The following is a 16,076-nucleotide window of genomic DNA, read 5'->3' on the forward strand; positions in this document are numbered from 1 at the left end:
GATGTCTTCGTTGTCTTTTTCACTTATTCCCTTAAGTCGCAGATTCCACCTCCTCTTGTATCTCTCTTGTTCCTCACACTTTTCTTTTGTTGCAAGCAACTCCTCTTGTAGTTTAACCAGTTGACTTTCCAGCAACTTTATTTTATTCTTATTCTCGAAGACTTCTTTCTTTAGCTCCGTTAACATACTATGCTGTTCCTCCATCTTGGCGACTAAACTTTCCATTTTGTTTTCTTGCATATCAAAACTGTCAGAAAGATTGGTTACCGCATTCAGAATCTTCGTTAGTGTAGAGTCCCCATCTTCTACTTCTTTTTCCTCCTCTGTCCTATTTTTCTTCTTAGTCTGTAACTGAGGCTTGTTAGGAGTAGTCGGTGGCGCAGCACGTTTGCTCCCACTCACGGACTTTTCACTCGACATTTCGACACAGTAAGCGTGATCCTTTAAACTCATAAATGCATAAAACGACTTCAATCCACGAGCGACAAGGTTTTAGCCAACTGAATGAGAGTAAAAAGCCTATTTACTTTGCAATTTCGAGGGAAACAGTAAGAGCTCCTAGACGGACATGCTGCTCAGAGCGCCATCTTGCCGCAACTCCCCATTTAAAGGTGAAAGTGGTCATATGGAGTAACTATGAGTGGTCAGGATCTAGCCTGCAGTAGACAGCAGTCAGAGCAATTTCAGCTTGAAGACTTACGCCTAATTAATACTTCTCCGTCTGCGTCGGGACGGACGCACGCAACGCCATTTTTCATCCTTGCAAGCCTGCTGGAGAGTCCTCGCAAGGACAGACGGAGTCGAGCTCTCTTTTCTAAACATCTTTCTGCCAAGACGGAGCATGCAAGCTTGTGATTGGTCAGAATGCCGCTCCCATCTACAGTGCCGCCATTGCACCCTCAAAAATAGAGTCGAAGATATCTAGCAGCAGACATGGAGAAGCTTGAAGAATACCTCACTGAAAAACTGAACATTTTATTCCCTGTGACTAGAGGAGTGTTTTATTCATGGAAGGAAATGATGGGAAATGTTGGTTTAAAAGTGGCGAGTGCATGAAGAGGAGCGTACCACACAAGCAGCTGAAGACTCACTTGTTCAAGCTGGCTTTTGTATGACCTTCTTCAACCCCTCTCTCTTTATTCTGCTCTCCCCACCTATTCCACCTTCCTCAGGATCCACTGATTTCCCTCTTTCCTATTCACTCTCTCTCTTTCTTAACATTTTTTCTTTTAATTCCCAATAGCCTATTTTTGCCCATTTTAAATATATTTTTAAACATTTTCTAAATGCTTTTTTATATTTTAACTTTTTTTTGTTTTTGTGAAGTGCCTCGTGATTTTTATCTTGAGAGGCGCTATAGAAATGATATTTTCTTCTTCTTCTGGAAGCAAAAGCAGTGTGGAACAGCAGCGAAACGGTTTACTCGCGACAATCACTGCACCGAAGCGCACACCAGGAGAGTCTCAGCAGCAAAGCGGCTTCTCTGCCATGCTCCTTGCTCGCCTTGCGAGTTTACATGAGACTTCCGCCAACCTCCTCGCGGGATCGCACAATCCCTCGAGACTTCAAAGATTACGGTTAGTTTTTGCAATTCGCCATTAAACCAAACAGAAAAAAAAATCATGTTTAACATCACTGTTTGATGTCATATATGATGTTGTTCCTCTCCACCGCCAGGATTAAAGCCAGTAATTGATGCATCCCAGAAGCGGCTTGTTGAAAAAAATAGAACAGCGGTGTGATGCTTCTGATAATTGTTGTGTTGCGGCTGGTTTGGTACACTCCATAGACTATAATGGATTATATTTGAACCAGTGCCGTTTTTGTGCCATTCCGTGCCGCATTTACTTCCAGTGTGCAGTAGGGGTTAAGCCTAGTTTACGCTTCTGCGTCAGTACGGAGACACGCAACGCAACGTCCTTGCAAGCCTGCTGGAGAGCTCTCGCAAGGACGGATGGAGTCAAGCTCACTTTCCTAAACATCCATCCAATGAGATGGAGGACTCAAGCTTGTGATTGGTCAGGACGCTGCTTTCATCAGCAAAACTGCCATTGCACTCTCAAATAAACAAAGAGAGCTGAAAATATCTAGCGGCAGACACAGAGCAGCTTAAAATAATACCTTAGTCCATCCAAAATGCAGCAGCCAGACTCCTAACCAAATCCAGCAGACAAGCTCACATCACTCCAGTTTTACAGTCCCTCCACTGGCTCCCGGTACAATATAGAATACAGTAAAAAGTTTTAGTCCTGACCTATAGAGCTCTTAACAACCAGGCTCCAAGCTACCTATCTGAGCTTTTATCCCCACACAACACCTCACAGAACCTTAGATCCACATCTGAAAACCTCCTGGCTGTTCCTCGAACCAGACTGAAAACCAAAGGGGACAGGGCCTTTCAGACTATTGCCCCCAGACTTTGGAACAGTCTACCTTCAAATCTCCATCTCTCTAACACTGTAGAGGTCTTTAAAAATCATCTAAAAACTCACCTTTTCATCCAGGCGTTCCCTCCCTAAATGTTCAAAAAGATTAGCCTGGCAAGCCAGACTAAATAAATGTATTATTTAGTCTGGCCACGCTCGATTGACGGCTCTCGGTTGTGGGGCGGGTTCTACCGTTGTCTTTCAAATGATCTCCGGATTCCACTGGACAATGAATGTGACATACTCTTGTTTCACTCTGCTGCATCATCCCACCCACCAGGCATATAGAGTGCCCTGATTGGCCCACAAAGCGGATAAAGCTCTGTGATTTGTTCACTAAGCAGATAGAGCACTATGATTGGCCCACCATTATGGACCAATCACAGCTCTTTATGTGTTTGAAACCCCTCTAGAGAGCTGTGATTGGCTTGCCAGAGTCCTGGTAGGAGCTGCTGAGGTTCCAATGGAGCATGCCTAGACCATTCTTTGCAAAGCAAGAATTTGGTCTAGTTCACTAGGCTACAAAAAGATGGCTTTGTTCGGGTTCACACCTTCACTTTGTTTTTACTCAAGATTTTACTTACTATTTTATCACTGCTATTGTTTTTCTGATGTTTTTATTGGTTAGAGGTATTTGCCCTGATCTTACTCATGTTGTACAGCGCTTTGGGATTTATATCTGTGAAAGGCGCTATATAAATAAACTTTTACTTACTTAAGGAAAAACTCTTAAAATTTGAAAGTTTATTCACTGGAGGACTAAAAAGATACACAGCAAGTGTTTTATTTGTGGATGGAAATGATGGTAAACGTGGGTTTAGAGGTGGCGAGCGCATGAAGAGGTGGAGGAGAATGAGGGACAAATTTGTCCGTGTTGAAAAGTCTCTAAAATGCAAAAAACACAACATAAACACAATAGTGGCCCAATCTAAATACTTCCACCCTTGCACATTTCAATTGTGCGATCCTGACTAGGGGTGCGAGTGCATAGGAAGTCCCGATTCTCAAGTGCAGAAGTTGATCACACCCCTTTTGCATCCTTGATCCACACCACCCAAGTCCACATAGCAGCAGACTTGGGTGAAGGACATTACCCACAAGTCATTGCTGCAGGAAAAAAGGCTCAAGTTCCTTTTCTGAAAATATGTATTTTCTAATGAAATTAGTTATTTAGGACGATTAGTTGATGCTCGAAAACTTTTAAACAAAGCAGCAATAAATGTAAATTGATGTCAAATAACTGTTTGGCTGTTTGTTTAAAAGTTGTTAATAAAGGTTTTTGAAAAAAGTATCACAACGACCAACCTCCCGGCATGCGTTGGGATCGATGATGCAATGCTCCCTGTCTCAATTCTGCAACTATTTGCACACTTGTGTGCTACGCAATCGAAGCCTTACAGCACACTTTTCTCCAAGTGCACTTTGCTGAAGTCTGCAGGGCGCAGTGCGAGTATTGAGATTGGGCCAGTAAATACAATATCTTGGACCGGATATATGACAGGACATGACAGAACAGCACTATGCCCTCTGTTGTCCTGGCGAGGAATTGCTTTGCAACACTCCCCAGGAGATGGAGAAGTCTGAAGGCAAAACACTTCTGTCAATGTGTGCATCTCTCTCTTGTGGAGCTGACGCAGAAGCAGAAACTAGGCTTTAGGGAGATATTCCTCCTTTGCAAAATGAAATAAAGGAACCCTTTGATTAAAAACTAAATCATCATTCACCTGGTCTGTGCGGAAACATGATCAGACTCTTTTTGAACTTGTTCAGTGTCAGAAACAGCACAAAATTTAGTTACTACATTTATCTCCATTCTAGACCCCCAATGCTTCTATACCAACACTGCAACTATCCAGTCACACTGCAGTGATGTCACTTCTTTACAACTTGAATAAAGTGTGAAAACGTTTCTGATTTCATCATCTCTGATAACATCATCAGTTGTTTATATGTATATGTAAATGGCTTTTGCCCCATGTTCTCAAGTTTCACCTGTGCACACTCCTGGCTGGTTACAGGTTGTAAGCTCTGCCCCTCTTCATGTACATGAATGGGATATTTTCAGCCTAAAAAGTAAACGTAAACTTCTGATTAATTTCTACAGGAGGGAACTGATGCTGGTTCTTCAAAGTCTCAATTTGTTGTGTTCAGACATTACTTTTGTCTCTGCTAATATAGTCTGAGTGGGTTAGAACAACTCCAGTCTCCCAGACTATGGCGCTAGGATTGGGACAATATTACATGTAACTTGTACCTAGTTTTGTAACTAACATGTTTTGTAACTTGCTACAAGTTACATGTAATATTGTCCCAATCCTAGCTCCGTACCAGTCTCCCAGTCATTCATGTAAACTAACTCTAACACAGCTGAGCTCAGAATCTGCATCATCTGGTTCACAGTGGGAGGACTGGGTAAGGAGAGCTTTTGGAAGCTGTGAGCAGCCAACACACACAGAGGCTCATTCACAGGGTGGAGGAGTGGCTCAGATGGTCCCAGAGGGGCTGCAGAGTCAGCTCCATGCTTCTACAGAACCGGGCTGGTGGACTCACAGCCGATGGTTCTGTCACAGAGAAACCACGAGGGGAATGCAAACACACTCAGTGTTGCTCCGCTCTTCTGCTCTGTACCCACCTACGACGGGACAACGCAGAGCTCTGCAGACATTAATATTCACTACTGAGGATGAATCCTTGTTTGTGTGTAACCTAGAGCACCGATACAAGAATCCAACCCACACATCACACTGATTAGTACTGAATTAATCCTTAGACACATAACACATTTACTTATTATTCTTCAACTAAATTTAATTGAATTTGCAGAGCTAATGTCACCCTGATGGTCACATGATGTTGTCATGGTGAGGTCACCGCGGTTATCAAAGCTTTCAAAGAAGGTTTCTACAATTAAATAGTCACCATTAGCTAGCATCAGAGACAAGTAGTACCAGTTGAAGGACCTCTGGCCCAGCTCACTCAACAAGATTTTTAAACTGATTAAATTTTGCAAGCATGAGAGACCACGCGCGTGGTGATAAAAAATCATGTTAATGTTGTCTCAGTACACCCCTGACACCAGTGTTGGTCCTACAGCGTGTGGTGTGCAGCAGCACGACAAAGACTACACACTACACTCAAACCGATTTCACATTCCCCGCTCAGACGTCAGATAGGAAATTTCCTCGTGACTTGCTAGGAAACAAACATCGAGCTTCCATCACCTGGCTTTCTGACTGGCTACATGTCACAATCAACAGGCATGATGTTGGTTGGTCCATGAGAATCAGATTTGCGATCAGTGTGGTCCCAAAATGCTCCAAAGTAGAACGAACCACTGGTAACACACCACACACTACAGGAGTATGTGATTAGATTAGCTGTGGAGCCATTACGGTAATCAGACCCATCTTTAAGACTGTTGGAAGGAGAGGATCGGGTCAAAAATAAGCATGATTATCCTGTTGTGAGAACTGGGCTTGAACTTCTGACTCACTTGAAAGTGACTTTAGTTTGACAAGCAATCAGAGGGCAGGTCACAGAGTTTTGGTTGAGATTTAGTAAACGTGACCTTGTCATGAAACTCGATGACTCCATCAAAGTGTAAACAAAGTGCAACTTAAAGTTCCAATCAGAGGTAAAAACAGGTGGGATCACATGCTTGCCTCTGAGGCAAATCAGCATATGCTGCTTTTGTTCCTCCTCAGACCGACTCAGATACCTGCACATGAAACATGTGAGCTGCTAGGACACTCAGCTTTGTTCATCAGCCAACAAAAAGAGTGTAAACCGACACCGGAGGACAGCTAACCTGTGATCTGCTGTCAGTAAATAGTCGTACTGTCCTCTAAACAAATCACCCAACAGTAAAGAGACTGTAGAAAGAACTGTGCTTCAGCTTACTCACACCAAGAGGCTCAGAACATTTCCACAAATAAAGTCAATGAAAATAAATTCAAGTCAAGTCAAAACTACATAAAAGTCTCATTCTCCTAAATAAGAGGATAAGTGAAGTTCACACGGACTCTATTAAAGTGTGGAATTTCTGATTATAATCAGTCACTGAGTTTTTCATGCAGGCTGAACATGAAAATAGTCTCCTACACCTATCTCCTGCATTAGCTTCGGATAGAAAATAGACATTATAGGACACTCTAGGATTGGAAAATCCTACAGATCTGCGTCACACTGTCACTTCACATTCATGGACTCACCCATCTTGACCCACGGAAGACTTTTGTTGTTTTAGCTTCCAAGAAATAGCAGAGAACGTCTCGACTAGTAGAAGCTAACCGTTAGCATTAGAAACTCCACCACACAGCAGAACTCCTCCAGGCTTGTGTTACTGATGATACAGCAATGTTGCAGAGCAAACACAGTCAGTGGTATAGTTATGTTGATGTTAGCCAATCAGAGGCAAGATGTCCAAATATCAGGAAGTAAAAGTCTACATCCTGCAGTTTTTTGCTACTGTCTCGTTCATCTGACTTCCTGATTCAGGCGCATCTGAGCCTAACAAAAGATGAGTGGTACCACAAAGTCTAGACTGTGATCCAGTGGACTATAATGAGTGGGAGACCCTAATAGGGCTTTCACATCTGGACTGGCTCAGTCTAGCCCTGGTAGGTTAATTAATTGTGTTCACATCTGGGTAATCTGTACATTTTCTGTGCTCAGCTGACCTGCCCTCCGACGGTCAGCTTTGTGCAAAACCAACCAACACACCCTCTACCAACTGACTGGCTGGCTCAAGATCATGCCCACCTACAGAGGGAGCCTCTGATTGGTGGGCAGAAGCTGCCAGCAGCAGCTTCCCACATGCATGATTCATTATCAGTCTGGATGCAGTAGGGTAAACATTTTCTCTCACTGCAGGTCCAGCCGCGGGAGCACGAGGACCAACACATTCTCACTCCCAGCGCGTCAAAAACAAACACTTGGTCAGCCACCCTCCACGTCAGACCCCTGACGTCAAAAGTGCCCTTTTTCGTTACTTATGTGCTAAAAGGGGTTTTTCCCTTTTGTAACTGCAGATCCCAATGCAGCGTAAAACTGACATGATGAGATATCCGCTGATGTGGCACCAATCCAGCTCATTTAACCGCACCTAAACCTTAATGTTTCACTATTTATAACCTTCCCCTCACCCTCATCCTAACCTTAACCCTCTTGCTACCTAAAACGTTACTCTCACTGTGATCAAGCGTTTGTTTCCCATGCATTCTGACTGTGAATTTTCGTATTTGCCGCCCAAGGGGAACATTAGAACATACCATCTGGCGTGGGGGAGGTTACAGATACCCTCTACTTTTAACGTCCACCGTGGTAGTTGAAACCTCCCCCTCGCGTTGGCTCGGTCCAAACCCGACCAATGACGAGGCGGCTCCCACCGTTCACTTCATAGAGCCGGCTTTTACAGCGACCGACACATAACTAACGTGTTCGCTAGCAAGATGTTTAAGGTTAGGATAGGAGTGAGGGGAAGGTTAAATAAGAGGATAAGGTTAGGGTGAGGTACAATGAGCTTGTTTGGTGCCCTGGCTGCGGACATCCCATCGTGTCAGTGTAACGCTGCATTGGGATCTGCAGTCAGAAAAGGGAAAAACCCCTCTTCGCACATAAGTAACGAAAAAGGGCACTTTTGGCGTCAGGGGTCTGAGGCGGAGGGTGGCTGACCAAGCGTTTGTTTTTGACGCGCTGGGAGTGAGAATGTGTTGCGAGGACAGACTGCTGTGAGGAGCACAGTGCTGTCTCTTCCTGAGAGAAGGAAGCAGTGTGCTTCATATCAGAGTCTCCAAAAGCAACACTGCAAATGGCCACCATTGATTCCTAACTTAAGGAGGACAGCACAGACTTCTCTGTGCTTCTTTTGCCCCTCTCACATACTCGGAGACATCTGCGTTCCCGAGAAGGCGGTCTGAACACAAGCTGGCCGGCCGCACGGGAGCGGGCCAACGCTAACGGACTGGGCTAGGCCAGATGTGAAAAAGCCTTGAAAAAGAGCATCACTGAAAAGGACCCTAAGGCAAGACTCAAGAGGAGCAGGTAGAAAATGTTTCACAGATCCAGAGTTCAACTGGGTGGGAGGCAAAACCACTTCAATCAAACATAAATATGGAATCAGGTCAGTCGGTCAGCCAACCAATCACTAACTGATTAACAGAAAACTAAGTTAGTAAGTTATGACAGAAAGTTGTCATCTTGTTTCATTAACAGTAAAATCAAAACAACTCTCAGACCTTAAACTGCAGCTCGCTCACCTGTGGGTTGAGCTCTTGTTATGCTTCTTCAAGCGGAGTCAGTCTTTCATTAGGCACCTCTGTCCTCCAGCATCATCTTCGTCATCATCATCACTGATCTGAGGGAAAAAAACACGTTTCAGCAAGTCAACATCCAGCTTCCCTCAGCCTCACATCTCCGTCCATCCCATCAGTAACTTGAATCACGAACCAGTAACCACAAGACATTTACAAAGAGAGCCTGAGAAGCTGAGCGGCGGGGTTTGTGAGGACGATAGGGGCTGATCTGGCGTGTGTGGGGTCCCTGTCACCTCTGTGGTGGGCGACGTTGGACCAAAGCTGCTGTTCTCTGATTCCATGAGTAAACAGGAAACTGGGAGAGGAGGAAGACGCTCAGCTGCCGTCTGCGAATACCAGCCCAGCTAAGGCCACATGCCCCCACTTCTCCATGCCGCCCTGCGCCTCTCGTCTTCCTTTCATCTGTGAGTCATTGTAATGTGTAATGAAAGGATGGCTGATGAATAATTCAGCAGATACAGTGTTTAAGAACTGGCATTTTAAGCCCTTTCTGATCATTACACATAGAGCAGAACACAAAGATTCTCAGAGTGGAACGTGGGATTGCCCATCAGCCTTGTTAGTCGGGTTTCCCCGCCACAAAGGGAAAATTCACAAAGTACAGAGGACACTCCATTTGCCACCGTGTCTCCTCTGAAACCCTTTTTTGTCTCATCAACACAAGTGTGTTGCAACATGAACTCTTCATGTCTAAAAGCAGTCTAAAGGGCAACTGGGCCTGATCCTGCCAGATCTTATCAAACAGAAATGGGATTAGAGGTGCTGAGCATCTGCCCACTCAATCTGGGTTTTAATAGCAGATCATCTGGTGAGGCTGCACCATGCTCTCTACACCTGGCTCTGGGAGCCAGAGCCTTTTCTCCCACTGGACACTGGGAATCCTGATCGCTGCCTTCAGTCAAAAGAGCAGAAGAACAGATGAGTCAAATGGTAAGATGTTTCAGGGGAAACAGAAAGACTGCAGTGAGAAAGGAAATGCACAAAAGCTTGTTAAATCACGTCAGTCTCACTCTTGGGGATTTGGCACAGGAGAGACCTTCTGAGGATCCGTCAAACACCAGCCCTTCCATCTGCCAATCTGGAGATCCATACTGAAGTTGTATAGCTGTGAGAGTGTAGGTGGAGATGCGAACAATGTGACAAAAAAATCCCCACAAGGAGGATTCAAACAAGGCTGCAGACTGGATCCTCCCCCCCCAAAAAAGTAGGCCAAAGTCAATTTTCTCTGACTGAAGCATGGTGACGATGCAGGCGTCTGCAGCATTGATACAGATAAATATCAGCGAGGAAGAGCAGTGTAGGCGAGACAGAATCAGGCTGACAGGCTCCCTCAGAGTCGCTTCCTGTCTCGTGTTTGGCTGTATCGACCGAGACGAATCGTACACTAGCAATATTTGGGATGTGGAGGGGAGGGGAGGTGGGGGAGGGGAGGAAGGAGGAGGGGTGCTCGCTTCCCCAAAGCACCTAAGAGCCTAGATGTGTATGAGGGCAAAATCCAGGAAACCAGGGGGTCCAGTGTGTGCCAGGCTATCTCCACACCCAGCCATCTCTGAGAGGACACACACTCCCGTACACACATCATACAAATCACACACACACACACACACACACACACACACACACACACACACACACACACACACACACACACACACACACACACACACACGCACGCACGCACGCACACACACACACACACACACCAGATACATCTACGTTCAGCTGATTTGTGACACTTTGTTTGCTGCAACCCAAATAGCCCGTCATGTTTTTGCTCCGGTTTAACTGAAACAAGCTAATCAGACCTGCTCTCAGGGTCACCAGAGAAAACACACACACACACACACACACACACACACACACACGTCTGCTCCATTCTGACAGAGACCCCATCCCATCATCATCCTACAAATACCATGACAGCTGGAAGATCTGCACCTCCTCCCACACATCCACCACGATGCTGCTCCTTGTGTAAATGTGAACTCACCTTTCTCCTGCTGCTTTTTCATTCATCCAGTCAGATGGTCTGATGTCCTCCTAGCTGAGTGACACATAAGGCACCAGGAGAGGGAAAAGCCAGGCTTTACATTCCTGTTTCTGGGCTGCAGAGAAGATTTCCCTGCTGGTAAAAGTGCGGTGACTTTGCGAACGTGGTGAGGAAGCCGGTTTCCTCTATGCTGCAGCTACTACAGGCCTACCCTTGAGTGTGTGTGTGTGTGCGCGCTGTCTGCAGAGGCTGCCATGTCTCCCATTGTTCCAGGACGAGTGAGGCAGCCTTCCTACCCATAGACCCTGCCTACTACAACAGCTGTGGACCAGCCCCCCACCACTCTGCTACTCCCCTCCTTATCCTCTTCCTCCTCCTACAACTCCTGCCTCTCTGCCTGTGCTGCTGCTAAATATTAACCCTGCAGCTGCTGGCTGGAAGCTGTAAAAAGGGACTAGATGGGGGATGTTTCAAAGAGACCCTAACATGCAGCAGACAAAGAGCTGTACCAGAGAGGGGATATCCGACCGGAGTTCTGCATGCAGCCATTCAGTGTCCTAGATGGAAAACAGGCTCTGAGCTAAGAGGATTGTCCTTCTCAGTCCTGTTGGTCAGAGGTGCACATGAGAGCCGCCTGGCTGCAGCAAATAATATTGGAAATTAGGAATTATGCAAAACAGGAGGCCCATTACAAACAGCTTGATCCTCAGAATAGTACAAAACTTACGAGATAAATTAAATTCCTGGTGTTCCCTGAAGGAATGCTCATCACACTCCACCTCTCATTCCTGAGGTTTAAACTAAACCTGTCTGATTTGCTCATACTCAAGAGAATAACACATCAAGTTTTAGGTCAACATCTGTAAAACATGACTGGGTTGTGTCCAGATGTTTCATTAAGACCTGTCCAGATGATATACCACTGCATGGTGGAGCATTTGGCAGCGCTGTCGCCTTGCAACAAGAAGGTTGCTACAGATTTCCTGCACAGTTAGCATGTTCTCCCCATGCAGTCATGAGTTGTTGTTTTTTTTCCTAAGTAAAAGATTTCCTACTTGGGGTAGACCGATATTTTGGTTGGCTGATAAATCAGGCCGATATTTTTTAAGTTTTTTATACATGGGTATCGACCGATATTTGTCCTTAGTAAAGCTAATTTAAAGTCAGGCACATCCTCGGGCAGCCCGGTGCTGTTGCAGAATTTTATTCTAATGTATTTTTATGTTCACTGATAACATCTGCACAGTAAATAATCTAAATTAACTTTATTTAGGTGTCTGACTTTAACACTGAGCAGTGCACAAAGGTAATATTTAACAGTTAAAGTCAAAATTCAAAAATTGTTTCAGAAATTTTGTGCATCAACTGATGTTATTAGTGAAATTCTAGCATGAAAATAAGGAAAATGTTTGGATATTGGCCATAAAACTGGCCCATAAAAATTGGCAGTACACACTGGCCATCAGCTGACCATGTCTCCAATATATTGGCATCAGTATCAGCAAAAGAAAAGAACAAGGTCGTGCGATCTCTATTTCCTACCACAATTCAAAAACGTGCATTGCAAGATAGCTGACTGCTTTAAAACTGCATCCTTTGCAAGGGTCTGCTCTTCAAATAAATACAAACACAGGCAAAAACCTTATCGCTCATCTTTTACTTTTGGGCACTAGGTGATAAAAAGGTAGAAAAGAACAAAAGCCGAGTTATTTTTAAACAATAACCAAACGTAAGACTTCAAATTGTTGCTGCATCCGATCTGGGCTGAGTTTTGACCCACGCTGGTACAAACGGGAATGTTGGCTGCACCGTTGTCCAAGCCGTAGGCAGGGAAACCTGTTGTAATTATTAGAATTTTTCATTATTATAATTCTTCACCAAAAGTGCTTGGTTGCAAGAGCCAGAAAATGGTGGACAGATTCTGTCTGATAGGAAACACTTTTTGGGCCCATGGAAATAAATTCACTGCTGCTCTTCCTGCACAATTGAAACAAAACTCAACATTTACAAAATTGGGATGTAACACTAACTAGGGATGCCCACTTGGGGTAAACAACAAAAACACCACATTTATTTCACCTTTTGACTCCTCGTGATATGAACGCACATCAAGAACGCTGCCGTGAAGCTCACCAAAACGAGAGGCACACCAGGCCGTAATATGACCATTCAACAAAGGTGTCCTAACATTACCCTTAAAAGGTGGAAGATTTTTAATAAATACCTTCAGAAATATTCATTTCATCACTAACCGGCGTTGTTTTTCTTAACGAGGTTTGCTGATTCTGCAAAGCTTAAAACAGTTCCTACTTTAAAGGTCTGCCACTGACCTACTGAGTGTTGCTGTTTAGTGGTGAATACAATTTATGATTAATTATGAGACCAAATTTACCTCCATCACAAATAAACCATAGAAATGTCCTTTGGGCTAATTTGTAACATTTAATTAAAGCTGGTGTGGACTACGATGAACTCATTCACTGCCATTGACAACTAAATTCGTCATTTGCATTTTTTTTACTGAGTGGGCATCGGAACGAACCCCTGCACTGTGAGAACAAACATCCCAGCTCTAAAGCCGATCTTCATCTGCGTACGTCACACATCACGTGATCAGGAAGCAGAAAATCCATGTGTTAGGAGATCGTTTTGGGCCGCTGCTGCATGGTTTTGGGCTGCATGGTGGCGCAGTGGTTAGCACTGTTGCCTCGCAGCACGAAGGTTGCAGGTTCGAAACTCGGCTTGGCTGCGGCCTTTCTGCGTGGAGTTGCGTGTTCTCCCCATGCATGCGTGGGTTTCCTCCAGGTACTCCGGTTTCCCCCACAGATCACAACATGCCCTACAGGTTATAAATTGTAAGTCGCTTTGGATAAAGTCGCTTTGGATAAAAGCATCTGCGAAATGAATAAACATAAACATAAACGTAAAAAAAGTGAGGTGCGAACCAGAAAAGCTTCTGCCAATCACAATTCAACAACGGATTATGAAAGAACGGATAATGCTTGAAACGCGCAGATTCTTCCTGATGTAAGAGGTGAGTCTCCGCTTTGTTTTGGCGTCGACATCATCCTAGAGCACAACGTTTTGTGACTCTTAAAAAAACAGTAAAACCAGTGAGAAACGCTGGCAGCGAAGGGCTTTACCGATCAGGAAATGGCTGGTAGCGAATGAGTTAACATCATTTTCTATTTGACTGATTGGTCAAATGAAGAAACCATAGACAACATTGCTACAATAAAAGCAGAGGAGAGCTGCTACGGGTGCCCGGATGTTCAAACAGGAAGTACTTACGCATAAAAATATGAGTTTCAATTTGTGAAAATAGACATAAATAACGATCCTGCTGAGTGGGGGGAAGATTTAAAACACCTAAGGTGTATGTTTTGGCACATTACTATACACTGCCTATGTGTTTTGCCTTTGCTCTGCCATTTTTACTTGCTCTGATGATCCTTAAAACACCAGTTGACCATGCTGGAATACGAACAAGATTAGTGGTTGTTCAAAACAAAATCTCTCCATGCAAATGGCTCTGCGATGCAGGTTTAGTCTCAAATGGCTGTTAGGGAGGTCAAAAAGTGAGAGAATAGACTGATGAACACACAGGCGACTTCCTGAACTCCACACACTCTCTCTGATTATGCCTTTGAGCCCTTTACTTGAGCATTTTAATTATTCAAACAACAGGAAGCTAAACAAACAAAAACATTACCAGACAACAACAATAAATAAACAACTTCCTAAAAAAGTATCTGAAACTTTTGTTGTTCTCAGCCTGAGATAACTGATTGTTCTTTTGGGAAAATGTTCTGATTAACTCAAAACTTGTGATTCTAACTAACGGTTTTCACATGAGAGGTCTGTCATTGCTGGTGTGAAATGGTGCGTGGTGATGGTGAGTTCACAGACCCCACTATAATAATCGGATTCCTTAGCTTCATTTTAAGTTGCTGTGATATTTAAATTTTTGTTTGTTTGTTTTAAACAGAATACCGTTTGAGTCTTTGATCATTGATTGGGCCAATTCTAAATACTTTCTGATCCAGTTCACCTGGGCACTAGGTGCACACATTAAACAGCCTGGTTTTGATGGTTTCATCCTCTGATGTTGGTTCTAGAGAAGGAGTGGATCAGAGGTCTGTTATCGTTTCACAGCCCAGCGTCTCACAGCGATTTATCTCCCCAGGTTTTCACACCGTCTGACTCATCGGCTGTCCTCGCTGATGGAGCCACATCATTCTTGCACTCCAGACATACCAAACTAAACTGAGTCTGATAATGAGATGACTCGGAGCCACAACAGCAGGAGAAAAACAAAAACATGGAGTCCGGACCAGAAACAATCAGAAGGACTCTCAGATATGGAGTGGTTTTAAATGAGCTGGAATTCCACTCTGATAAACACACCAGCCTCACAAATGTTTAGCAGCAGATCCATACCATCTGAAAGTGGATTTTTTTTTTATTTGACCCAAAGGAGACAGGCAGACAGACAGACAGACCTGACCTGAATCAACCCATCACTTCCTATAGTCGGAACCCCGAGGCACCCAGATGACAGATCAGGCCCATCTCAGAACATCCTGCCTGGAGAGACTGGAACCAGCCCAGATTCACACAGGAAGCCCAGCTCCTGGGTCTGAAACTGGATCTGATAGAACTAGAAAAAACCCAAATGATTCATGATCCGGTTCAGTCCTCCAGTGCAGTCCACCGGAGCTACAGCAGGAAGTTCAGGACTTCTTATAGCTTTAAAAAAACAAACAAAAAAAACTGCTTGAAACAAACATAACATTTCTATCAACTGTCCCACTGGCAGAGCTGGTGATCAGAATCAGCATCACCGGTTCTGTAAACAGCCTATTCAAAACTCAAATATCTGACTTTCTTTTTGAGTCCATGAACTCACCATTGCTATCGAGCTTTTCACTTCTAGGATAATAATTTTCAAGTAGACCATAAGTTTTAAACGGGCATGTTGTTAATTATAATCCAGACGACATTTCAGTATCAGCAGATTAAAAATAACTACAGGTATCTGCAGTCAAAACCAGTGCATCTCTGTGGTTTTCTAATGATGTTTTACTTGTTGTTTGGACCAATGACTATATATATGTATTTTTTCACTAACCTTTCTTGTTTTACTCGGACTTTATTGAACTATGAGGGCTTATTTATTTAGAGTGAAGTAATTTGCATAAAAATCTGTTAACATTATTGATTGAAGCAATCAAACCATGAACCAAACCGACCCAATTAGGAGCTCGCTGGTCAATGCTCTTCTGCAGAAGCCTCTGGCTGGCTGGTCTGGGGTTTATCCGTCGTCTCATACATGTAGGGTGTTTT

General features: G+C 44.1%; 1 protein-coding gene across 2 annotated transcripts in view; it reads right to left on the minus strand.

Moving 5' to 3' along the window:
- The window catches only part of nckap5l (NCK-associated protein 5-like), a 56,125-nt gene that overhangs the window by 23,475 nt on the left and 16,574 nt on the right, over window positions 1-16,076 (minus strand). The window contains exons 1-2 of one of the 2 annotated variants that reach the window (XM_054746034.2): window positions 10,731-15,778; window positions 8,684-8,781 (exon numbers count right to left, since the gene is read on the minus strand). The gene's annotated coding sequence lies outside the window, so the exon portion shown is untranslated. Of the gene's footprint in view, window positions 1-8,683; window positions 8,782-10,730; window positions 15,779-16,076 lie in introns of those variants that run through there. The other variant, XM_054746033.2, reaches the window with a different exon arrangement.

This window comes from Nothobranchius furzeri, chromosome 15, assembly GCF_043380555.1.
Source record: "Nothobranchius furzeri strain GRZ-AD chromosome 15, NfurGRZ-RIMD1, whole genome shotgun sequence".
Classification (NCBI taxonomy): domain Eukaryota; kingdom Metazoa; phylum Chordata; class Actinopteri; order Cyprinodontiformes; family Nothobranchiidae; genus Nothobranchius; species Nothobranchius furzeri.